At 34.5% G+C, this 26,809-nt stretch overlaps 1 protein-coding gene and 1 pseudogene across 2 annotated transcripts in view; both read left to right on the top strand.

Moving 5' to 3' along the window:
- Positions 1–26,809, top strand: part of KHDRBS2 (KH RNA binding domain containing, signal transduction associated 2) — a 540,418-nt gene that overhangs the window by 434,654 nt on the left and 78,955 nt on the right. The gene's annotated exons all lie outside the window — the stretch shown is intronic.
- Positions 6,292–26,809, top strand: part of LOC130541993 (actin-related protein 2/3 complex subunit 2-like) — a 50,680-nt pseudogene continuing 30,162 nt past the window's right edge.

The raw sequence follows: 26,809 nt of genomic DNA, 5'->3' as shown, positions 1-26,809 counted from the left end.
TTTCCTTGCAAGGATGCCCCTGTGCATTCAGTCCCTCTCCAGAAGGGGTGCTGGGAAAGACCTTGATTCTTATGCTTCTTAATAAGTATTGTTTCCATAGGCAACAGGGCTGCCTAGAATTCTGTCTTTGTGTCTGCAAACAATTGACAAACTGCTTTGTTTCCAATTCTCACTCACATCTAACAACTAAAGAATCGATTATGAGGAGGAGGGCAGCATGATTCAGTCCACGATTCAGAAAATACATTTTGAATCTGGGAAACCAAATCAAGATTTAAATTAAATCAGTATTGTAGTCAAAAAAGCTCATGCCAAGGAACTTCTCTAATTTCCCTTCTTTTATCCCCGTAAGTTTTTGCAATAATTGCTTTCAATTTTTGCATTTGTTCTTTATCAGGATGTAGAGATCCATAACTTTCTGTCTCTTTACCTTCTCTCTCTCTCTCTCTCTCTCTCTCTCTCTCCCTCTCTCTCTCACACACACACACACACACACACAAGTGCACACGTTTGATTCACCCAGCCACCTTTCTGCCATTCCAAGATACAGGGAGGGTTGAGGCATGGGTATAGCTCTCTTTAGGCTTCTCCTCCATGACCCATCCAGGCTTTAATTGAAGAGAAAGATCTGCCAATGAATGGGTGAGAAAAAGTCTTTTCTGAAGCATAAGACTACAAATTGTACCAGAGAAATGTATAAAATTATAGATAAAATACTGAGGAAAGGACATTTATAACTCCCTACCTCACCTCAAATAAAAGTTAAAGCATTTTCTAAATATTGCCTTTTGCTCTTAGGGATATAAGAGTTCTTTGACGTTCAGACTTCTTTGTCCATGTTTGAAACTAGACTTAGGGTGAAAATATTGTAATTTCTTGTGCACAGACTTAGTCAGCAAGAGTCCTTAGTCATAACATCAAAAGTTAAACTAGTGTAATATGAAAGTGTTATTTGCAATATATTGAAGAAGTTCTGTTTCACATTATCAGCCATTCTGATACACAGGAAATATGAGCAAATGTCCTTACATTTCCCTTCCCTTACCTTAAAATGTGTATGATGATGTGACCAGTTTATTGGCTAGGAAAGTGTATCCATTTCCCATTTTTGCATGGCATACTTAAGATCAAAACAATACTCATTTCTTATCTCACAGTTCTGTAGATCAGAATTCTGGGCTGGCTCAACTGGGTTTTCTCCTTGTGGTTTCACAAGTCTAAAATCGTGGTATCAGCCTGGCTCTGATCTCATCTGGAGCTTAGAGTCCTCTTTCCAGCTCATGTGGCCATGGAAGAATAAATTTTCTCAGCTGAGTAGATTTGCTTATTAGTGAGGGCTCACTCTCAGATCCTGGAGGCCACGTGCTTGCTTGCCATGTGGCTTCTTCAAAGCCAGAGTGACACAATGAGTCCTTCTCATGCTTTGGATCTCTCTGACTCCTTCTGTCTCTGACCTCTATCTATGACCAGAATTAAAGGACTCATATGATTAATTCAGGCTCACCTGGATAATACCCCTATCTTAAGATCCACTGATTTGAGACTTTAATTACATCTGTAAACCCCTTCACAGCAGTACCTAGATTAGTGTTTCATTGAATGCTGGGAGAAATTCTGTGTACACCAGGGGCCGGGAATCGAAGGGGCCATCTTAAAATTCTACCTACTATAAGGTTCAAATGGGATCAAGCATATAAAGGTATAAATCCATTTTAGCAAACTTCCCAGAATATATAAACACTCAAGTGGTGTTTATTGTTATCATCATCACCACTCTTGCCATATGGTTATCATCATTGGCAGAACGATCACTGCAGGCAGTGACACCTTACATCAATTTTGGCTGAACGCAGCCAAACTAAATTAGGCCAAAGAGTTGCTCATTGGCCTTCTTTCTTTATCTAATATGTCTATGAATGATCAATTTAAGTAAAGAAATGTAGAAACAGATACAATTCCATTAGACAGTGTCTTAAATAATACTGAATCATTGATGGTCAGTGTGACCACTGTCACCTCCTCTAGAAAGCTCTGACTAATGTCATTTCCTTCTTTCTTCCATCCAAGCTTAATTGGAATCATCTGTATTCTCACTTTATACTCTTTTAAAATCATCTGCTTTTATCATATTCTGTTCTCCAAGTAGTATTAGACACTTTAGGGGTAAAAAAAAAATAATGCCGGGGCACCTGGGTGGCTCAACAGTTGAGCGTCTGCCTTTGGCTCAGGGCGTGATCCCGGGTCCCTGGGATCGAGCCCCGCATCAGGCTCCTCCGCTGGGAGCCTGCTTCTTCCTCTCCCACTCCCCCCACCTGTGTTCTCTCTCTCTATGGCTGTCTCTCCGTCAAATAAATAAAATCTTAAAAAAAAAAAAATAGATAATGCCTATCATCTCCAGGTAATGTCCCAGCACAACAAAGATGCTCTGAAATTATTTGTTAAATAAAAAATAACAGAAATGGAAATTTGAATGGAAATGGAAATTTGAGAAAACATTTGCGCTCATGTATCACATGCCATCCAAAATGAAAGCCAGGAAAGATCACTGATTCAGTGTAGTTTACAAAACATGTAAAGGAATTAGAATTACAGTAGAAATGGGAATAACTGCTGCTATTGCTGCTTTATTATCATTACACAGATGCATTCATGAAACAGGTAGTTGACATGAAGGAAATCCAGCGTATCTACCCAGGATATGAGTAGATGAGTAGGCTACAGCCACACAGTTTCGAGGAGCTGATGATATTTTGATACGTACAGAAGCACTTGGCATCAGGAAGTAGGGCCACAGTCACAGGTATTTAGAAGCAAGAGTACCATCCGAGTGTGAAGGACTGACAAGAACAAGATGGTATCCCATTTCTAAAGAGATAGACATTACAGGTAGAACTAAAAAAGGAACCCTGGCAAAGGTGAACAAATGAAAAAATGAATTTCCGTACCAAGTTATGAGATGGACATGCCTGGATCAGAAACAAGGGTGGACACATGAAGGCTGTGTCCTCGACCTACAGCCAGGATGGGCCCCATTTCTGAAGAAAGAAACAGAGCCAGCCATTAGGTTGAGAAAGGTCCAGAATTGGGAGGATGCTGGAAAACAGCACACCAGAGTGAGATTTTTTCCAATTAGTTTTTGTTAAAGTAGGTAAATGTCCTACTGACTATACTACTATGCAACTGCTCTCCAGTGTGGAGCCAGACTATTTGAATACAACAGTCCTGAGACACAGGTATCATTTGCTTTGCTGCTCATGGGGAAGGAACCAGGGGAGCCAAGGCACAGGAAAAAGGAGCAGTTGTGATCCCCTGACTAAAGTCCCTCGTGTTCATGGTGAGAGAAACTATGTTTAAAACATATTTTTAGACACGATCATCTGACTTTCTCTTCTAAAAATATAACATGTAGCAGCATGTAGTTCCTCTGTATAGGATTTGAACACAAAAACATGAAATTAGTTTCTTAATCATTTTCTTTATAAAAGTTTTGTGCCAAGATTAATCAGGGACCAAGAACTCTGATTTTATCCAAAGAATAAAGAACCTACAGACACTAGCACAAGCCCAAGCAGCATCATTGCGATTCTAAACCTGAAGTTAGGATGTGAAAACAATGCCTTCTGCAGTCATTCTTCTAGGCATATTATAGAGAAAATCGCATTACTTAAGGATGCATGTGCATTTACACTGGCACACACATAACTCAGATAATCAGATGTTCTAATTAATATGCATAACTTGCTACTTTATAACTGTCACATGCAATAATCAGTTGCATTTTCAGAGCACTATGGAACCACAGTGGAATTACGAAGTGTTGGAAATAGAAGGAGGTAGATGTAGGGGGACACACAAAGTAAAGGGTAGACCTCAAACTTCTTACTGCCCATCCACTATTTTGTTTCTTCTAAATATTACAGTAGTACATTCCATGCCTGAGTGGATATAACAAAGTGGAGAAATTCAGAGTCATAGTAGTGTGATGAAGGTTTTGGTTTTATATGTCAAGAGGATTTATTTGAGAAACTCTAATTGGAAGGGAATTAACTAAAAATAGCCACCAAAAGAAGTTTTGTGATTATTGTGCTTTTTTTTTTATTTCGAAGTAGAAATTCTAAGTCATTACTTTGTTTCATTAAGGTGTCATGATGATGGCAATATCTCTTGATTGAACATATACATTATTCACGAAACCATGAACTATGTAAAAGAAAGACCTAGTAAGCTTAGAAATAAGAATACTTTTCTTTTTTTTAGCTTAGAGCAGCAGGACTCTGCAGCGAAAAGCCCTCAAGATATTCAAAATGATGAAATGAAAGGGGAAAAAAGGACACTTATATAGCTTATATCTCTGACTGCTTAGATATCTCTGACTGCCTATTTAATGCTTTAAAAATAATGTATAATGTCTTGGAATAGATACCTGGGGGACAAAAAACTGCAGCATTTAAAACTTACTGTACTGTAATTCATGACCGATGCTGCGAAGCTTAGTGAAAGAATATGTGGCCTTATCGATGTGCTAAGCACAGAATAGTTTTTCTCTTGGTCCTTCGACTCCGTATTTGATGACTGCTAAATAGGCCACGAAAAAATGGAGGGTATCAGTCTTCATCAACTCTTTAATTTTCTTTTTATTTTCAGTGAAATTCGACAACTTTAACTTTGTAACTATATAATTACTTAAAGAATTAAATAAATGGAACAGTTTTTTTTGTCTTATGCATACATTAGTATATGTCTATCTATATACACAACAGACATATGCTACTATAAAAATGTATAGGGCTTTTTGTTCATTTAAGAGAAAACTACAAAATAACAACGAAAAACATAAAAAGTATAGATCCCATTTTATCTTTTAACTATTAAATAAGGTAAAATGCCTCATTACCCAATGCATTAACATACTAAGAAAGAAAAGATAATTATTTGCCTTTATGGTTGTTATGGCCAAGGAGAATTATATAAAATTTACAATTTAGAAGTCCTTCTAATGTCATAAAATTCTATAGTTTTTTAGATTACCTTAGCAGACAGTATAAAAGGCATTTGTACTAAATTTATGTTTTATACTTATGAACTAACTATAGTACTCTTTAACCAAACTAACCATAACTAATCACTCTTTTCTAATGAAGTTACATGGCTTTAAACAAATTTCACTGGCACAAAATGTGGTCTTGCATTTTCTTTGCTGCTTTGGCAGTAAAAACACATATTGGGCATCTTCATGCTCAAGAACGTTAAGATGAATAATTCACATTGCAGAAGGTTCTTTGTTTCTCTATTTGTGTGTTTCTACTCATATGCAGAATGAGCTGTGCACATAGTCTGATAACAATGTGATGGATGCATCAAAATGACCCCTCTGGAAAGTGATGTCAGCATCATGGCAATGTAAGGTGTTCCTCATATTTATTCCCCTTTTTAAACAATGAAACAGATACCCATCAACAAACAAAAGTGCTTTTGTGGGTGTTGTGGGATCTAGCACCAGACACCAAATGTCCCGGGAGAAGTCTCACCCACCTGTGCATCCAATAATAGGCACACAGACCTTGGTATAAGGTATGGAACCAAAGGAGACAGTGAACATGTTAGACCTCTCTTGCCGCCGTTGGGAAAAAACCTGGAGAGTGTTGACTGGGCACATACCCACACATGAGAGAGAATTTTCTGAAGCCTAGCCTTCCCTAGGGGAGATTCCAGCACACCACTGAAGGGAGGAAAAAAAAAAAATACACACACACACATAAGTTTGTTCACAGAGGAGGCAGCAGTAAAAGAAACTTTCCTAATGCCACCCTCCCCACCAAGGAAACATTGCATGGGGCTGCTCTATCCAGCAGCACTGACCTCTTCTGTGTGTGGTGGGGGGTGGAGGGCAGGTGGAGAACAGTGAATGATCATCTGGTCATCTCAGTAGTTGTGTGGGATACCGACATAGAGACCATTTCTTTCCAGCAATACCTAGAGGACTGACATGGAACCTTCCTGACTTGCGGGAACGGAGGAGATCGGGAAAGAGACAGATAGGGGACTTGGTTTTTGCAGACTACTCAGTAGAAAGTCCACTAGCCTCTGGGAATAACATACCCTGGGAACTCTCTACTAGGTCCACAGATCTGCAGGCACCATCCTGAGGGGCTAAAGTCACAGCTCCCCCAACGCTCTGGCAGGTTCTTTGTGTGCACTCCTGAGTGCTGTGGCAAGAGAGCTCTTAAACAGATATACACTCAGAAAATAGGCCACAGTCTTGTGGGCCAGAAGAAACCATAAATTTGAGCGATGGTGCCATCTTCTGGAAATAAAACAGACTTTTCCAGTAGCCAGCCTGGTGACTTGCAAGAACCAGAGACTCAAAATGCTGCCACAAGAGGGAGCAAATACAGTGGAACAGGTAGGCCCATACAAAGACGGATAAAATCCCATATGATAAAAACATCTTCTAACAGAATTCCTAATCAGAAGGCAATTAGCAAAGACTTAAGGGGTGTCTTCCACTTCAAGTGTGAAAGCAGCAGCACAAAACTAAAAGAACATGGAAAATCAAGGCAACATGCCATCAAAATGCAAAACAGTTGTTTTGGAGAAACGCAATAAGCCACAAGAAAACTCAGACAGTTCAAAGAGATCTTGGGGGGAAAAAAAAACGATGAAAATGATAATTTTTTTCTGAAGAGATAGAAATCATAAAAAAGGACCAAGCTGAGATTCTGGAGCTAAAGACCTCAATAAAATGAAATGAAAAATGTAATAAAAAGGCATCTGCAGCAGAGTAGAGCAAACGAAAGATAGAATAAGTCAGTTAGAGGATAAGAATTTTGGAATAAACCAGTTGGAAGAGAACAAAGGAAAAAGAATGAAAAGAGTTGAAGAAAGCCTACATGACCTGTGGGATTTCATCAAAAGAACAAATATTGGAATATTTGGGATTCCAGAAGGAGAAGAAAGGGAGGAAGCGGCAGAAAATTTATGTAAATAGTAGCTGAGAAATTCTCAAACCTAGGGAGAGAATTGGACATCTAAGTTTACAAAGCAAATAGATCACCCTTTCTATTATCTCAATGCAAAAAAAAAAAAAAAAAAAAAACAAGCAAACAAAAAAACCTCTCCAAGATACATTATGATGAAATTGTCAAAGATCAGGGATAGGAAAAGAATTCTTAAAACAGCAGGGCAGAGGTGGGGGAGGGGGAGATTGTAACCCTCAAAGGAACCCACATTAGTCTATCAATGGATTTCTCATCAGAGAGAGTGGAATGACATACTCAAAGTGTTGAAAGGGAAAGAGAAAATGCCACCCAAGAAATCTCTAATCAGCAAAGTTATCTTTCAGATACGAAGGAGAAATAAATACTTTCCTAGACAAAAGCTGAGTGAGTTCACCACCACTAGACCTACATGCAAGAAATTTTAAGAGGAGTTCTTCAAGCTGAAATCAAAAGACTAATCAGTGAATGAAAACATGAAAGTTTACAGCACACTGGGAAAGGTAATTATACAGTCAGACTTAGAAAACTAAATCTGTACTAGGATGATGGGTGAGTTAACCACTTAACTATAGTATAAAGATGAAAGGAAAAGAGTACTAAGAGTAATTATAGCTACTGTGATATGTTAACAAATACACAAAATAAAAGAGGTAAATAATGACATCAGAAATACGAAAGGGTGGGAGTAAGAGGGCGAAGTCTTTATAGATGATCGCAGTTAAGTTGCTATCAGCTTAAAATGGACTATTTTATCTATGAGACGCCTCACAGTAACCACAAAGCAAAAAGCTAGCAGAGAAGACAAAGAAAGGGGAAACAGAACATACCAAGGAAAATCACCAATTTACAAAGACAAGCAAAAACAAAGGGAAAAGGAAACAATGGAAATACAAAACAATGAGATGACCTTAGTAAGCCTTCACATATCAATAACTCTAAATGAAAATGAACCGAATTTACCAATCAAAATGCACAGAGTGACTGGATGGATAAAAAAAACAACATTCAAGTTTATGCTGCCTACAAGACTCACTTCAGCTTTAAAGACACACACAGGCTGAAAGAGAATGGATGGAAAAAGATATTTCATACAAGTGGAAACCAAAAGAAATCAGGGATAGCTATATTTACATCAGACAAAATAAACTTTAAACCAAAAATGGTAACAAAAGAAGGTCATTATATAATGATAAAAGGGTCAACCCATCAAGAAATATAACAATCATAAATATATGTGCACTTAACACTGGAGCACCTAAATATATTAAGCAACTACTAACAGATTTTAAGAGAGAAGCAACAATACAGTAATAGTAGAGGAATTGAGTACCCCACCCAAAGCAATAGTTAGCTCATTTGCTAGACAAAAAAAATCAATAAGGAAATGACGGACTTGAACCATACTTTGGACCAAATTAATCCCAAAGACATTTTTGGAACATTATCTCCAACAGAAGTAGAATGTATGTTCTTTTCCAGTGCATTTGGAACACTCTCCAGTTAGACCATATGATAAGACACAAATCAAGTCTTAGCAAATTTAAGGAGACTGAAATTGCACCACGTGTCTTCTCTAGTCACAATGGTATGAAGCTAGAAGTAAACAAGAGGAAAGCTGCAAAATCTACAAACATGGAAATTAAACATTAAAACTGGTTTCCTGGAAAGGCAGTGGATCAAAGAAAAAATTAAAAGCAAAATTAAAAAAAAATTCAAAACAAATGAAAATGGAGACACAATATACCAAAAGCTATAGATGCTGCAAAAGCAGTTTTGAGAAGGCAGTTTATACTGATACTCCACTGTTATATTATACTATTCTTAGTTTAACTAAAGGTTTGTCATATATGAGAAAATAGAAAAATCTTAAATAAACAACCTTACTTTACACCCCCAGAAAATAGAAAAAGAACAAAATAAGCCCAAAGTTAGCAGGAGAAAGGAAATAACAAAAATCAGAGTGAAAATAAATTAGAGACAGAAAAAAATAGGAAAAAATCAATGCAATTAAGATCTAGTTGTTTGAAAAGATAAGCAATATTGACAAACCTTTAGTTAAACTAAGAAAAGAAAGACTTAAGTCAGAAATGAAAGAAGAGGCATTACACTGCTTCTATAGAAATACATAGGATCATAAAATGGCAACAATTGGATAACCAGAAGAAATGATATATTCCTAGAAATATACAATCCACCAAGACTGAATCAGTAAGAAACAAAATTGGAATAAGCCAATAACAAGTAAAGAGACTGAATCAGTAATCAAAAACCTCCCAACACAGAAAAGCCCAGACCCAGAGGGCTTAATTGAATTCTACCAAACATTTAAAGAAGAATTAATGCCAGTCCTTCTCAACTCCTTCTAAAAAACTGAAGAGAAACAAATGTTTTCAAACTCATAAGACTAGACTACCCTGATACCAAAAGCAGATAAGAAAACTATAGACCAACATCTCTGATGAATATAAATGCAAAAATATTCAACAAAATATTAGCAGACCATATTCAACAACATATTAAAAGGATTATACATCATGACCAAGTGGGATTTATCCCTGGGATATAAGGGTGGTTCAGCATGTGCAAATCAATCAACTGATAAACCACATTAACAAAATGAAAGATGAAAATCATATGATCATCTCAATAGATGCAGAAAAAGCATTTGACAAAAACAACATTCTTTTATGATTAAGACCCTCAACAAACTGGATATAGAAGGATAATACCTCAACATAATAAATTATATTATGACATAATAAATGTCATATATGACACATTCATAGCTAATATTACACTCAATGGTGAAAAATTAAAAGCTTTTCCTCTAAGATCAGGAAGAAGACAACGGTGCCCACTCTCACCACTATTATTCAACAAAGTATAAGAAGTCCTAGCTAGAGCAATTGGTAAGAAAAAACAAAATCCAAATTGAAAAAAAAGTAAAATTATCATTATTTGCAGATGATAATATCTTACACATAGAAAATCCTAAAGACTTGTAACTAATCAATGAATTCAATAAAGTTGCTGGATATAAAATTAGTGTACAAGAATCAGTGCTGTTTCTACACCCTAGCAAGGAAACACCTGAAAAAGAAATAAAAGTATCTCACTGCCAGTAGCATCAAAAACAATAAAATACTTAGGAATGAATTTAACCAATGAAGTGAAAAATCTGTACAGTGAAAACTGTAAGACCTTGATGAAAGAATTTGAATTTAAGAAAAAGAAATGAACATGGGGTGGGAGGGAGAGAAAGGCAAACCAGGAAACAGACTCTTAAAGACAAACTGAGGGTTACTGAAGGGGAGGTGGGTGGGGGATGGGTTAAAAAAAAGAATTTTAAAAAGACTCAGATGGAAAGATACTCTGTGTTCATGGATCATAAGAATTAACATTGTTAAAATGTCCACACTACCCAAGCCATCTATTGATCAATGTAATCCCTAACAAAAGTACAATGGCATTTTTCACAGATACAGAAAACACAATCCTAAAATGTGTATGGAAACACTAAAGACCCTGAACAGAGAAAGCAATCCTGAGAAAGAACAAGGCCAGAAGCATCACACTTCCTGATTTCAAATTATACTACAAGTTATAATAATTAAAACAATATGGTCCTGGATAAAAATAGACCCACTAGACCAATGGTACAGAATTAGAGCCCATAATTAAATCCCCACATATATAGTCAACTAATACTTGACAAGGGAAGCAAGACCACTCAGTGGGGCAAAGATAGTCTCTTCAACAAATGGTGTTAGGAAAACTGAATAACTACATGCAGGAAAGTGAAATTGGACTCCTATCTTACCATTCACAAAAATTAACTCGAATGGATTCAAGATTTAAACATAAGGCCTGATACCTTTAAACTCCTAGAAGAAAACATGGGGAAGAAAATCCTTGACACTGGATTGGGCAATGACTTTTTGGATATAACACCAAAAGCCACAAGCAACAAAAGCAAAAATAGGACTACATCAAACTAAAAAGCTTTTGCGTAGCAAAAGACACAACCAACAAAATGAAAAGACAACTTATAGAATGGGACAAAATATTTCCAAAATATATACCTGTTGGGTAAGGGGTTAGTAATACAAAATATATCAAGAATTCATACAAGACATAACAACAACAACAACCTAATTTTAAAAATGGGCAGAGGAGCTAAATAGATATTTTTTCCTAAGAAGACATCCAGATGGCCAACAGGCACATGAAAAGATGCTCAACATCAATAATCATCAGGCAAATGCAAATCAAAACCACAATGACATAGCACGTCACACCTTTTAGAACGGGGATCATCAAGCTACCTGTATTTTATATTTTCATGTAAATATATATGCAAATGTATAGCAAATGTAGGCAAGAATGTGGAGAAAAAAGAACTCTTGTACACAGTTGGTTGGAATGTAAATTGGTTCAGCCACTGTGGAAAACAGTATGGAGGCTCCTTAAAAAATTAAAAATAGAACTGTCATATGATCCAGCACCTCCACTTCTAGCTATATATCTAAAGAAAATGAAAACAGGAGTGTGAAGATATGTATACACTCCCTTGTTTACTGCGGCATTATTCACAATGGTCAAGATATAGAAACAACTTCAATGGATGGATGAGTTGATTAAAAATTTGTGGTGTATAAACACAAGGAATATTGTTCAGCCATGAGAAAGAAGGAAATCCTGCTATTTGCAACAACACATATGGACCTTGATAGCATTATGCTACATGATACAAGTTAGAGAAAGACATATACTGTATGGTATTACTTAAATGTAAAATCTTAAAATATAAAAAAAAAAACCAAGCTTGTAAACAGTAGAATATAGTTTAGTTCAGGTTTTTTGTTTTTTTTTTTGTTTTGTGTTTGTTTTTTGTTTTTTAACCAGGGGCTCGGGAAGAAGTGGGGATGACTCTTGCTTAAGAGTCTAAATTGGGAACTAGTAAATAAGTAAGTCCTGGAGAGCCAATACACACAAAGCATTGTGCTTATACTCAACAATACTGAGCTATAAACTTCAAGGTTGCTAAGAGACTAGATAGTAATTATTCCTACAACAAAAAAGAAATGACAATTATGTGAAGATAGGAGGTGTAAGCTAATGCTAAGGTGATAATCATATTATAATGTACAAATGTATCAAATCAGTACATTGTACACATTAAAGCTACACAATGTTATATGTCAACTATATTTCAATTTTCAAAAAAATGACCACTCTGCCTGGAGATAGTTTCACTAATCAAATCAAGAAATATTTTTTCGGTCAAAAGGCTGAGACTGTTTCTACCAGTGCATGTATTTTTGTCTGAAGTAGTTGTGTGTGTGTGTCTGTGTGTGTTTCCATGTATGACATGCTGACATGCTATTATCAAGCTATTTTGTAGATCAGTGAGTTGTTCTTCCTGAAGAGACTACTATAGTATAACTGGGTGATGTTAGATAATGCACGTGAGATATAACCAATGAGGGTAGAACTTGGCATTTCCTAGAAAGGGCCTGATAGCCCAGAGTTTGGCAGTGGAAAAGAAAACACACTAATCTATTTGGGAGAGTGCCCAGTATTTGCGAAGTGCTTAAAAAGATGTTTGCGGAATGAACATGATGAAGTCTTGAAGATCAGTTACTATTTTTCTTTGTAACAGGTTACGCTCATGCTTCTCTCGTCTCTTCCAAATTGAAGACTTGATCTCATGTGTCGCTGTTGAGAAAGATGGTGGTACTAATACCTATCTAACTAGGTTGTGATGAAAATTAATGAAATATATCTCAGATGCAACTAATGAGGTATTAGGATGCTATTATGCATGGATGGGAAACCACGTAGCCCTGTGTTTGGCATAGTATGTCGTCTCATGGTGGACAAACATTTTCCCCTTCACTCAATTTCTTACTTCCCCTAACTGCAACATGAAACAGGACCCTCATCTTTCCTTCTTTTTATGGCAAAAAAAAAAAAAAATGTATGTTCAGCTGGGTATCTTCAGTGCTATTTAGTTGTTGTTTTTTTTTAATTCTGTTAATTTACAGAGAAATTGCTTAAAAATACATCAAGATTTTTTTTTTTTTTGAGAGAGAGAGAGAGACAGAGCACATGAGCAGGTGGGGGCGGGGGACGCAGAGCAGGAGAGGGAGAGAGAGAATCTTAAGCAGGCTCCACGCACAATGTGAGCCTGACACGGGGCCCAATTTCACAACACTGAGATCATGACCTGAGCCGAAATCATGAGTTGGAGGCTTAACGGACTGAGCCACCCAGGTGCCCCAGAGATGTTCTACTAAAGCAGAACCTTCTTTTCATAAAAGGCCAGACTTCTTAGTTTTATTCTCTATTATCACTTACATAATTTAGAAAACTGTGGTGATATTCGTTCTGCACATTTTGTTTTGCATATATATTTATATGAAAATATAAAATACAGGTAGCTTGGAAGTTCAAGTTCATTATTAGCATTTTATAGTGTAATAAAGAATTCTCATTAGATAATGGACAGTTGTCATACTCCATGATATATTTTCAACTGAAACCATCTGTTCCTATAAATGATTGCTGTGACATACATGGTGTTAAATTGCATTGTTTGAAAGTTTGTGAAAATTAAGTAAATGGCCCCTTTTAAATATAACCATTACACTTTTCAAGTATGAAGGAAATCTTATACATAACCAAAATTATGGTAGCCATGCTAGGTATTATTTTTCAAATTCCTTAAGCATTTGTGTGGTTCTTTTGTTGTCCTGCACTATATTATTTTTTTCAATTATATGACCATTATATTTACTTATATAAAACCATTTGCTGGTAGGTTTTATGTAACCTTTAAGAGGAATAGATTCAAAGGTAAGTTTTGTGAATATAAATTGATGCCTGTTTTGTTTAATACCAAACTCTCATCATTTGAATCATGCTTGGCTGATAATAGGCATTTAGTTAATATTTGTTGAGTAAAGGAAACACTAATAGATATATGTTGAATGTTATGGGTTACCTATCAAAAATTACATAATTTGAAAATTCTTCAGGCATTCCATTTCCAAGGAAGCCAACTCTCTGTACTAGTGGAAAAGAGTTGAATAACATGTTTCAAGCTTACTTATCTGTCTTACATCACTTCTCAAATAATAAAAGCCCAATCATGACTATCTCAGTCAATAAATGAAGTTATAGAATACTAGTATATTCAATACCCTAGAAAGTGGGAAGAGCAACTGTATTAATATTATCATTTTCAGAATGAGGAAACAAAACCATCTTAGCTAAAACTGACAGAGTTGAGGCTAACACTCATTCCATCTTGTTCCAGACCCCATGCTCTTAACCTCTAGGCTGTGTTACTTGTTCACTCCCTTCACTTCCCTCGGAACATCCCAGCATTCAGGGATTCTGTGATAGTACAATGATGGTAACCCTCACTATTTCAGAAAAAAAAGTACTCAGGTCAATCGAACAAAAATGATTGAAGTTAACCAGAGCAATAAACAAACTGGAGTATAGTATATTATCCATTACTCAAATACATACTTTATGGTAAGAAGAAAGAGGTAAAATGTAAAAATGATCTTCAGGGGAGGGACGAAGGATAGCTGCACTGATCTGGAAAGGTCATACACAAATAAGAAAACTGGCAAATAAAACCTTCCATAAAACTAAAGGAAGAAAAATGAAATTGAAATAAAAGTGGCATCAAAACCATCTTTTTCTTCTTACACTAGTGAGCATTGATTTTTTAAAAAATATATAATTTATATCACTGGATTCAATATGCCTACCTTAAGTAAAGCAGTTTTTAAAGATGTGCAAGTACTTGTGTATTACAAGTACAGCTCTGAGGGCATGCGGTCCCCATCAAGTTATTATCTGCAAAATGTTTCTCAGCGGGAGATTTAATCTTCTGTATAAACTGACAGCCTCCCTTTGACTGTTCTTTGTGTTGAGTTTGTGCTGGATTGAAGCCACGCCCAATCATTCATTTTCTTTCCCTGGCATTTCTCAATAGCGTGCCCCTCAATGCTTTGAGTACAGCATTTCTAGCATATAGATAAGAAGACTCATATACATAACTAGAAGATAGTATAGGAAATACGCAAAAGAAAACATTAATTTTTCCTTAATTCCTGGCGGAATTTGTCAGCTTCACTAAAATTCTCTGATTAAACAGTCTTCAGGGACACACTTTTTAAAACATGTGTTTGTGACTACAACTTTCTAAAACTTGTAATGAACTTATTTTGCTTGAACTTTATGAGGAAATCTTGAGTTTATTTCAGATTTTGCTGCAGTTTCATAATTTGCAAAGCTTCCACTGTTTTGATTCCACGTTCTTTTATATCATTTGATAACGTTTCAAATATCATCTGAGATAAAAACACCATTTTTAAAAAACGTTTATTAGTTAATTCTCATCCAGTCAACTAAAAAGCTATCACATCGAACTTACTTTAAAGTTGATGCTAGATAAAAATTGTCCACCACTAAAATGTACAGATGCTTCAACAGCTTAGAGTAATGCTAGCAAACATGCCACAGAAAACATCCTTCTCCCTTCTGGAGAAAACAACTTACTTGACAATTATAAAGTTGTCATTAATGACCAGGACTTTGGGATCATTCCTGGGCTGCATTTGCTGGGCTCTGCAACTTACTCTGATCTCAGACACATTGTTGGATCACTAAGCCTCAGTTTCCCTATCAGTGAAATGAGTAATAACTGTACCTTCCAGGTTTATTGTGATCATCAAACAAAATAATATATGAAATTTTTGAAACTCTGCTCAGCACATGGTGAGAGGTCAGTAAATTGAACTATTAATGTAGTATATAAAGATTTCATTGTCGGGGTGCCTCCTGGCACAGTTAGTTAAGCCGCTGGCTCTTGGTTTCCACTCACGTCATGATGGCAAGGTTGTAAGGTTGAGCCCCTTGTTGGGTTCTGTGCTCAGTGAGGAGTCTGCTTAATACTCTCTCTCCCTCTCCCTCTGCTCCTCCCCTCTTCCTCTCTCTCTCTCAAATAAATACATCTTTAAAAAAAAAGATATCCATTGTCTTAGTACTATACCACCAAAACTCTCTAAGACCTTGATTACTCTTATTTTATAAGTTGGTTTTAGCACTTACTATATCTAACGCTCTTTTGACCAAAGTAATACTCTATGTGTGTTACTATCCTGGCAGCATGCTGAATTTAAACTATAAAGCAGTACTGAAATCATCACTTAGGTAAATTGTCATTGCCCACTGCCATGTGAACTGTTCTTAATATAACATATGATATTAACACCTTCATAATTCAGAGGAAATGCTATAGCTGTTGATGATATTCGTCTCTTTATGAGGTAGGATCTGGGAAAATCAGTGCAAGTGCACTAGGAACACAAATATGTGCATATAACCATTAAAAAATAATTGTTTGCTTTCGTTTGTAGCAGATGTTGTAATTTGCAAAAGCAAGTTGGTATCTCTGAATCAATTTTTTAAATTATACAATAATTATAAATTACTTTAAAAAACGCTGACCATACACAATGACATACATATATTATCCCATATTTACTTCTATTTTTTACATTTCACATTTTAGATTTCGATCTTTATCTGAAACCTATTTTATAAACGTGGTGAGGTAGATTCATCATCATTTCACTACTGATTTATAATGTCTACGTTGTCATATACTAAGTTTACATATATGTGTGATCCATTTCTCAGCTTTCTCTCAGCTTTTGTTTTTATCCTTATATAAATTCAAAGATACCAGTCACCAAAGCTTTGTAATAACTCTCGAAATTAAGTAGAGAAAACCCCACACTACTCTTCTTAATCTTTTTGGCTATTATTGGCTGTTTTCTATATGAATTTCAGGATGTACACACATATGTATAAACCTTTTAGGATTTTTTTGGAAGCTGCATTGTATTTGTAGATTACTTTAGGGAGCACTGACCTCTTTATGATACGGAGTCTTTCAATTCAAGAACACGATATATTTCTGCATTCAGAATATTCGATACTAAATTTATACTTACTTCTAGGTGACTTGTTCATTTGGGGACAGTATTTTTAAAATTATATTCCATTTTGTAATCACTTGTTGTCATTCTGACTTTTCATGAGCAACAATGGAAGTAAGGTGACAGGAATGATATTTTCAAAGTGCCAAAACTAAAATATTGCCAATCCACCAGCAGATCCTTACTAAAGAACATTTTAAAATGATATAGAAAAAAATGATTCCAGATGGAACTTATAAATTTCAAGAATGAACAAAAATATTAAAATATGCTTTTAAAAGTGGACACATATTATTAAGATAAAATAATAACATGCTTAAAATCATATAGAGTTTAAATATATAAAGCAAATTTATATATAAATGAGTAGCATATGCATCAGGGCAGGGGGGCAGAGGATGGGATTAAAGCGTTCTTAATGTCCTATTTTTTAGGGTGTTCATACAGATATTAACGTTAGACTGCACTTTGATAAGTATGCTAACTATGGCAAAATAAAGACCTTAGTAAGTTAGAGAGACAAATCAAGAATAGAAACAGAAGGTTCAATTTCCAAACTAGCAGACAGCAAAACATAGAATAAGAAAAAAACATTTCAACAAATTTAAGATAGAAGGACAAAAAATACAACACACAGGACAAATCAAGAAATAAGATAAAATGATAGGAATTAAATCCAAATATATCAGTAATTGCAATACTTCTAAATGGACTAAGTCAAAAGACAATTATTATAAAGTAAAGGGATGGAAATACATATCAATTAATTAAAAAAAATTAGTTATGTTAATATCTAAGCAGAATGATAGGTAAAAAAAAAAAAAGTGCTAGGAACAGGGTATCTTTGTAATGCTAAAAGCTTCGATATACCTGTAACTTGTTATGATTTTAACTTGTTTGCAGTGCACTCAAGAACTTCAGAATCACACTCTTGTCAGGCACATGAGATAATTTAAGAAGATTTATCATAAAAAATCTTTAAAAAGGAAATCCATCCTATTTCAAAGAACTCTGAGCATACAGAGAATTTTCTCTGACATCAGTGTATTTAAAGCAATAAGAAACATTTTATATAACCAGTGCTTTAAGGAAAATATCCTAATGGATATTAGAAAATATTTTTAATTCAATGAAAATAAAAATGCTACAAATTAAAACTTGGGTAATATAATTAAAGCAGTATTTAGAAATAAATTAAGACCCTTAAATACATACTAATAAAGAAAATCAGCTTAAATTTAATGAACCAAGACACAAAAACAAAGAGAAAAAAAAGTAAAACAGTTCCAAAGAAAAAGGTAGAAGATAACAGAAGTTGACGAAATAGAAGCATTTGCAAGAGAGGTTCAAAAAAAAAAAAAAAGCCAGAAATTGATTTTTTTAAAAAGATTTATTTATTTATTTTGGGGGGAGAAGTAGAAGGAGAGGGATAAGCTCCTCATTGAGAGGGGAGCCCTTCATTTGGCTCATGGTCATAACCCCGAGATGACCTGAGCCGAAATTGAGACTCAGACACTTAACAATTTGAGCCACCCAGGTGCCCTGATTCTTTTTTTTTAAGAAGGAAAAAATAAATTTGGCAAACCTCTGATTTAAATACCTAAAAAAAGAGATAATTCACAAATTACCAAAACTCACAATGGAGACCCAACTATGGGCAGTCAAATAACAAAAGTGTGTTATAGATAACTTTGTGCCAATAAATGGGAGATTTTGGATTAAATTTACAAATTCACAGAAAAAAAATAACATGATAAAATTATCTCATAATGAGCACAGATGCAAAATATCCTAAACTAAATACTAGTAAACTGTATTCAGCAATGATAATGCTAATTTAACAAAAGAAAATATACCATAGGAAAATTGGTTTGTTCCAAAACACAAGGTAGTTTAATTTAAAAATCAATGAAGAACTCATCAGAAAAATGGATTAAAAGAGAAAATGCAAATGATTACTTTAGAGTTATTCTGAGGACCAGGTGGAACAGTGCAGGTGAAGAGGTTGTTTTGTTTTTGTTTTTGTTTTTGTTTAAGCTGAACTGCTGTTAAAGAATTATTCTTGCTGGTTCAGGCTGCTGTTGTCTGCCTCTGCTTTTATTTAAAAAAAAAATTGCAAGTAAGGTGTATTGTGAAAGCCTTGATTAATTTCTGTAGCAATTGCTGCTTTAAGTTGCATTCATTTAAGCATCTTTCAAGTCTAATGGATTAGAAATCTTGATGAAACTGAAGGGGAAATGCTTCAAAATAAGAGGGAAAGGTAGAAGCGTACCTAATGAGGAAATCCTGGTAGTATTTTACATTTACAAGGATCTCTTGTTTTATTTCTAATAAAGACATCTTTTGACAAGCACCCTTAATATGGAAAGTGCATTACTCATTTTGGTCAGTACGATCTATAGTCTTGTTGTGGATATAAAATGCCATTGATTTTACGAGGGGTTGTATGTTTAAATCAACTCAGCAGTACCCAAAGCAACACCAATAATAGATAATTATACTCCTTCTTTCTAAAATAGCATTTCCCAAGAATTTCAATTAAGTGCATAATAATAATCTCATGGAAGGGTACAATTCCTAATTAACGATGGGACTTTACCCTTTTGTTTCATGAAAGCAGGTGATTACTAAAGTACCGTGTTGGCTGCCTTGTGTTTGTTTGAGCCCCTCTTCAGAGTCTGAAGACAAATGTGCCTCTGTCGCCTGCTTCTTTGTGCTTTTTTTTCAAATGAACAGTGTTTTTAAGATCTTCAGTGTTTTCCTTTTCTCATTACTTTCTAATCCTCCTCTATGATTTCTGTCCTATCTCATGTCTCTCTATGAATGTTATCAAAACAGTGTGAGTTTCAGAGAATAGGACTTCAGATCTTTTTTTTTTTTTTCTTTGCCACTTATGAACTGTAGGGCTTTGGGCACATGGAGAAAATAAGATTGATTTTTGACAATAAAGTAAGTATAATAGCACCTTTACTAGATACTTGTGACATAAATGTTCTTAGGTAGGTTTTCACTGGTTACCAATGTAAATGTGATCATGCATCCATTTAAAGTACTCAATTTACTAACTAAATTATGAAATTCTAACCCTAAAAAAAATCTTGAAAATTAGTCTCCTGGTCATAAGACATATAGTAGTAAAGAAATTATGGCAAACTGGCACCATTCTTATAAGAGCAGCCCAAAAGGCTGGCCTTTGTGCATTAAAATAAAATTTTAGAAACATAATTTACATGGTCCCTAATTTATTTGACTCTTTTGTGTTTTCTTTTGGCTTAATCACCATATATAAGTCTTTAAAACATGTGTTACCTGCCATATAGATAGTTCCTCTCCAAATACACTACATTTTCTTTCTTTCTTTTTTTTTTAAAGATTTTATTTATTTATTTGACAGAGAGAGAGACAGCCAGCGAGAGAGGGAACACAAGCAGGGGGAGTGGGAGAGGAAGAAGCAGGCTCACAGCGGAGGAGCCTGACGTGGGGCTCGATCCCATAACGCCGGGATCACGCCCTGAGCCGAAGGCAGACGCTTAACTGCTGTGCCACCCAGGCGCCCCCTACATTTTCTTTCTTTCTATGTTTGTGTCCTTAGCGATTTCACTTTTTAAATTTGTTTCTTTATTCTTTCATATTTAATAATAAACCATTTTATGTAATTTTGACTTTTGCTTTCACTGCCAGTTACTGCAGTAACTCTAGGACTTTCTTGTCATGTCCATGTATTCCTCCTATGCCTTTTTCAATCTTAAATCCTCAAATTTGCCTTTTCAGTTTGTCTCAGCAAATTGCTAATATCTACACATACTCTGCTTCCATCGGGTTTTCAGTAAATACTGACTAATGACTGAATATGTAGCTTTTAAAAATAATTACTACTAACATGGTGTTAGTATTTATTGAAGATGATTTGATGCCAGCACTGTTTGGCTTAGATAAATTACAAGATAACTACTCTTATGGCAACCACTTTGCAGATGAGAAAACAGGCAGAGGCTAAGAACTTGCCCGAATAGGCGGAGAATCTGTGATCCAGACCCAAGAATTTTGAGTTCAGAAACCCTACTCTTAACGTCAGTGTACTGCATCTATAATTCATCTTCATCATTTTTACATGTAATCTGGGTTTAATATGTAAAAATAACATTTAAGGGAAAATTGTGTTCATCTTTTCAAACATCATGATATATGTGATTTCTATAAACGTAATCGGTGAACATACTACTTCTTAGGAATGGCAAATTTGTTTAAACTTGAGTCAGTTTGGTTTTAATAAAACTTGTAATTGAAAATTATTCTCCTGGAATCAGCACCCTAACTTCGAAAAACAAAAAAACAAACAAAAAAATACTTGGGAGTTTTAAGTGTAAATGAAATTAGCTTATGTGAATTTAGTTGACAACAGAGTTTTATTTAATTAGATATATGCTATCTTTCAGAACAAGGGGCCGTTACATTTGCCTATGATATGCAAGACTCTTTTTAAAAAGCCAAATAGAAATATGTGTGATACTACATAAATGTCTCACAATTAGATGTCAAATGTATACCAACAAATTGTTCTCACACTGATATTTTACATGATAAAGCAACATTTGAATTCCAGCTGGCGAAAAAAAAATATTCTTCTACTCTCATTACAAATGATTTGTTTGAATTGACAATAAGCCTAGAAATAATAACCATTCAAATCTCATCTAACAGCTATAAGTAATAGGATTTTTCAGTAATTTGTGTTCCCCAATACTTCTTTCTTTGGTCACAGATAACATAGGCCAGAATTAAAAACAACCAATATTTCAGAGCATAAAAGCGACTGAATAGGATTTTCTTTCCCAACAATATCTAATTGAGGACTTTGTTTTTTATAACTTATGAGATCACTATTTTGCCTAACTGTAAATAGAAACTACCCAAATTATTGAATGCTGATTTGGAACACATGTAGAAAAAATTATTTCCAACATGTATTAGTGCAAGTTCACTAAAATGTAGTATTTAGACAATAGAGTGTCTCTAACAATGATATATCATGATGTGTTGTGCATACCAATCTGTTGTTACTCAGAGCTATGCATAAAGCAGCTTTTTAAAGGCATGCAGGTTTAGGGAGAAGACTGACTGCAGTTCCCTGAGCTGAGTTGAGATTATGTAAACCTTTACTGCTTAAGACCCAGTCTCCATTTAAAAACACTGTTTTACAGTAAAAGCAACATTACATTGCCATTTCCAAGGAAGAAGAGAATAACTTTCCTAAATGAATCTGATTGTAAGAAATCCAGAAATACACAATTATTCAAATTGTCATTGGGCCAGAAGACAGGTTAAGGCCTTAGTACTGGTGAAGAATACCAGAACTGTTGGATTGATAATAGATCAGACCAATTTACTAAGTAAACAAAACAAAACAAAACACAAAAATCTTAGTAAGAGGAAGGATGAAGTACTTAATGTGATAACTTTGACATCTTTTTTAAATGAGAGGCATAGATAAAGCTGAGTCTTCACCTTCTAAAGAAAATAACTCCATGGTTTTCATCTGCAATGAACAACCACAAGATTTAAAATGTGTAAATCACTCACTGTCTGTAATAGCGTCTGTCATATAATATTCTCAGAAGTTATGGGAAGATTGAAACTGTGATCGTGGTAAAGTCATAAATCATTTCACCCATAATTTTATACTAAATAGAGATGGACACTCTTTGGCAATTAATTTTATTTCTAGAAATCTGTCCTAAGGAGATAATGAGAGATGAGGTCAAAGATTTATATGCACAGATGTTCATTATAGCAGTATTTATAATAGCCAAATGTTGAAAACAAACTCAAAGTCTAATAAAAGGGAGCTGGTAAAATAAATCATTGTACATTCCTAACTACACCAGAATTCTAAGTACCAAAATAGTATACTTTCAGGAATATGTACAAATAAGGAAAATAGCTTATTTTATATAATATTACATAGAAATGTATATTTATTATATATAATAAGTATTATATATATACATATATATTACTGCTAGTTATATAAAAATATATTCAGATTTATGTAAAGGAAAATGTGAGTCATGAAATTTATGTAACATTTTGTATTGGGATAGTTTCTGGATTATGGAATTAAGACAAAACCAATATAACTTCCTATTCCTGTGCTATACAATTCTGTGACAAATTCTGTCCTGGGGAAGGGGGTGGGGTGTGTGTGTGTGTGTGTGTGTTTGCTAAGCAATACCAAGAACAAGAGAAAATATCTAAGCTGTCGTTCCTACTCCTAGAAGTTAAGACTGAACCAACTAACAGTTTACTTACCAAGACTAACTGCTTAAGCATAAAGATAGAATTCAAAACCTCTGCTTTGTTATTCCCACTCACCAACCCAGAGTTATGTCATAAATTCTGCCTGATCCCAAATAATTCCTTTACTTGCAAGACCCATCTCAAAATCACTCAGCCTGTGTGTTAGGACTATATACATAGTCTGTTCTAATTCCCATTTAAAGGCACTCATAAATTTAGCTTTGCTTGATCTAGCAGGTTATTTGATCTTTATTTTTCTAGCAATCTCTTTACATAATCACAAATGACTTTATTTTCAGAGTAATTTGGAAATTTCTCCGTGAATATGTGTTTTAATTGACTTAATACCAAATTTTTCCTCTCCGCATCTATTTTATTTTCTCCCTCTCTTCCATTCACTCTTCCTTTCCTTCGTCTTTTCATCATTTTGATTGTAAGAATTAAATGAATGTAATTTAAAACCTAGCAGTGTTTACACTTTCAAACTGTCTTAAAGGAGTACTTGGGGGTGTCTGGGTGACTCAGTCAGTTAAACATCAACTCTTGATTTTGGATCAGGTCAGGATCTCAGGGTGGTGAGATTGAGCCCCTGTCAGGTTCTGTGCTCAGAGGGGAATCTGCTTGAAAGATTCTCTCTCCCTCTCTTTGCCCCTCTCCCACCCCTGTGCGTGCTCGCTCTCTCTCAAATAAATAAATCTATCTTTTTTAAAAAATGGAGTAATTGCTACCTACTACATGACAGATCGGGAGCTCTGTGTGCGTGTGTGTGTGTGTGTGTGTGTGTGTGTCAAAGAGAGAGAGAGACAGAGACAGAGTCCTACTGTCTATTTGTATATACCTGTGGCTCGGTTCAGGAGAAGAGATAAAGGAAATTAGTGGCTCATTCCACTATTCCATACTATTACAATTACTATATAGTCACAAATTGTACGCATTTTTTTCCTTCTTTGATTGTAGAGGTGGGGGAGGGGTAACATTTCTTTTTTTGTGTTCTAAAGCAATTTTAATATAGAGTGTTTTTTAAACATATATAAAAGTAAGAAGCTAATGATCCTGATGCTTTATCTTTCAGTTGGAAAATATAATTTTAAAAAGAAGACCTCCTCCCTGTACCAATCCCATAGAAAATTATTTTTATAGTTTATAAGTCTTCACGATTTTTGTATGTATATCCATATACCTACATTTCATTTACTCAAAAAGGGTCCAGTTGCACTTTCACCCTACTATATTTGTGGGATGAAGTTCAATACAAATAGTGCTATGTTTTAGAGTATATACAACATTAAATTTTGATAAATGCTGTCCAATTGCTCTTCAAAATGGTTATACAAATTTGAACTCCCACAATCAAACAACAGGAATATTACTCTTCCTGCATTGTGAATAATAATAGCTATTCGCAATTTTTGTTGAGGTGAGAGATGAAAAAAAATAGCTTCTCATTTTATAAAATTTGTCTTTGAGTACTAGATTCTGAGTAGCATGTCTTATACTCCATATTTTTTTATTTTCTTTGTTAATGTATATATTTTTAAAAATTTATAAAATTTATGCTAATCTAAAAATCCTAATATTGGTTTAAAATGAAGAACTAAAATTCCTGTATGGATATATATGCATGTGTAGTATTCTGTTAATAAATATTTTTATTAGGTTAAAGCATGTGCAATTACCATTTTTGTAGGTGAAAACAAAAAATCAACAGATATTGTCAACTTCATATGATTCAACCTGATAATTCACCTAATAGTTCATATTTATGCATTTAATGGTATTAAATATTCACGCCATGTGTTACTTGGAGAATGTACCATATACCATGCTAATTTCTAGATTAAATTGATTTATAACACAAAATCGGTATGTGTTGAATCATATTCTGGGAAAAAAAAAGCACTCTTACTCATAGCTTGAGCAATTTCTCACACATACTATATTCTTAGTATAGATTTTTTATTTCACTATTTCAAAATAATTAAAAAGAATCTTTATAGAATCACTGAATGACAAGGTTCATTTCTTGATAAAAGTCATTAAATGAAGTAAGTTATTTTAAAAAGTTATCAGTTGATTACTATAATGATTAAAGCAATAAATACTTTTCAGGTTCTTAATGAGAAACTGTACCCCAGAACATGAGGCTGAGATTGCTAGAACACTAAAAATCTTTAGGGATATCTATGTGTTTTCATATTGAATAATTTATAATTAAATAAATATCTAAGACTAAATATTAAGGTAATTCTGATTTAGATAAGTATTTTTAAAAATTATTCCTAGCTGGGAAGTCTATACTTATTGCTAGATTTAATTTCAGGTTTCTTTTTTTTAACTGAATAAAAGAAACATACTTGATAGAGCCATTCTAAGGTTTGTTTTCATGCTCCTTTAATGAGATTTGAGTGCTATGATTTAATTGCTTCAATGATTCACATTTTATAATCTAAAAGGGTGATGCCTGATATTATCAAGTAATTCTTAACAACCATTCATAATAATTAAATGTTTTATTTTCCTTCTAATATAGCAGTTCAGTAGTTTACATATGATTAATAACCAAGCTCAAGCGTGTATAGGTAATGACTTCACTTATTAATCTCCTACACATAATTCTACGTAAAATAAAAATGCAATTTGTTTTAGGGAATAAATACATGTTACATTGTTTTAAAAAAGATAACAGAGTACTAATTTTTTTAATAGATAAACTACTTATGTGACTTCATTTTGGCAAGGGAATATATTTGATTTTATGATTCAAATTCACTTGTATAAATTATTAGGAAAATACGTACTTTCAGAGCATAAGACATGAGTTTTGAAGGCAGACAATGTGTCTTTTTGTCTTCTTTTGTTTCATTTATTGTCTTCCTTCAATAAATATAAATGAGCACTGTCTACACGCAGTGTTAGAAACAAAAGATTCAAAGGAGCTCTCCTCCTTCTGGAGAGACTGACATATAGATCATTATAATGCAACATGGAAAGTGCTGGGCTAGTGGGACATGCATATGTTTCTGACTTAAACCAGAATGGTCAGAATTTACTTTCTATAAAGGGTGGTGTATGTGCTGATCTTGAAAGGTGAAAAAACATCGATCAGGTTAAGAAAGAGGAAGAAGGCATTCCAGGAGAAGGAGCCAGGTATAGGAATGAACAGGAAATGAGTGATAGGAAGACGCTGATTACAAATAAATTGTATGATACTGAAGGCTGAGGACCTTTATTCTTTCCAACAAAGAGATTTCGTTTTGTAAAAATTACACTTTCTCTCCACGTATGGTAGTTTTAAGTGTTGTGCTCAATTCTCACTCCCATGTAGTAGCATTATACATCCATAGGTTTGCCAGAGCCTGACCATGGACAGAGTATGCTTCTCCACTCTTGGACTGCCCATGTGACTTGCTTTGGCCAATGTGATACAGGGAAAATAGAGTAAAAAAAGGCATAAAATGTGCTTGAGTCCTCTTTTGCTTCTGCCACTTA

Source organism: Ursus arctos, unplaced genomic scaffold (genome assembly GCF_023065955.2).
Source record: "Ursus arctos isolate Adak ecotype North America unplaced genomic scaffold, UrsArc2.0 scaffold_29, whole genome shotgun sequence".
NCBI lineage: Eukaryota > Metazoa > Chordata > Mammalia > Carnivora > Ursidae > Ursus > Ursus arctos.
This window is presented reverse-complemented; position numbering and strand designations above follow the sequence as displayed.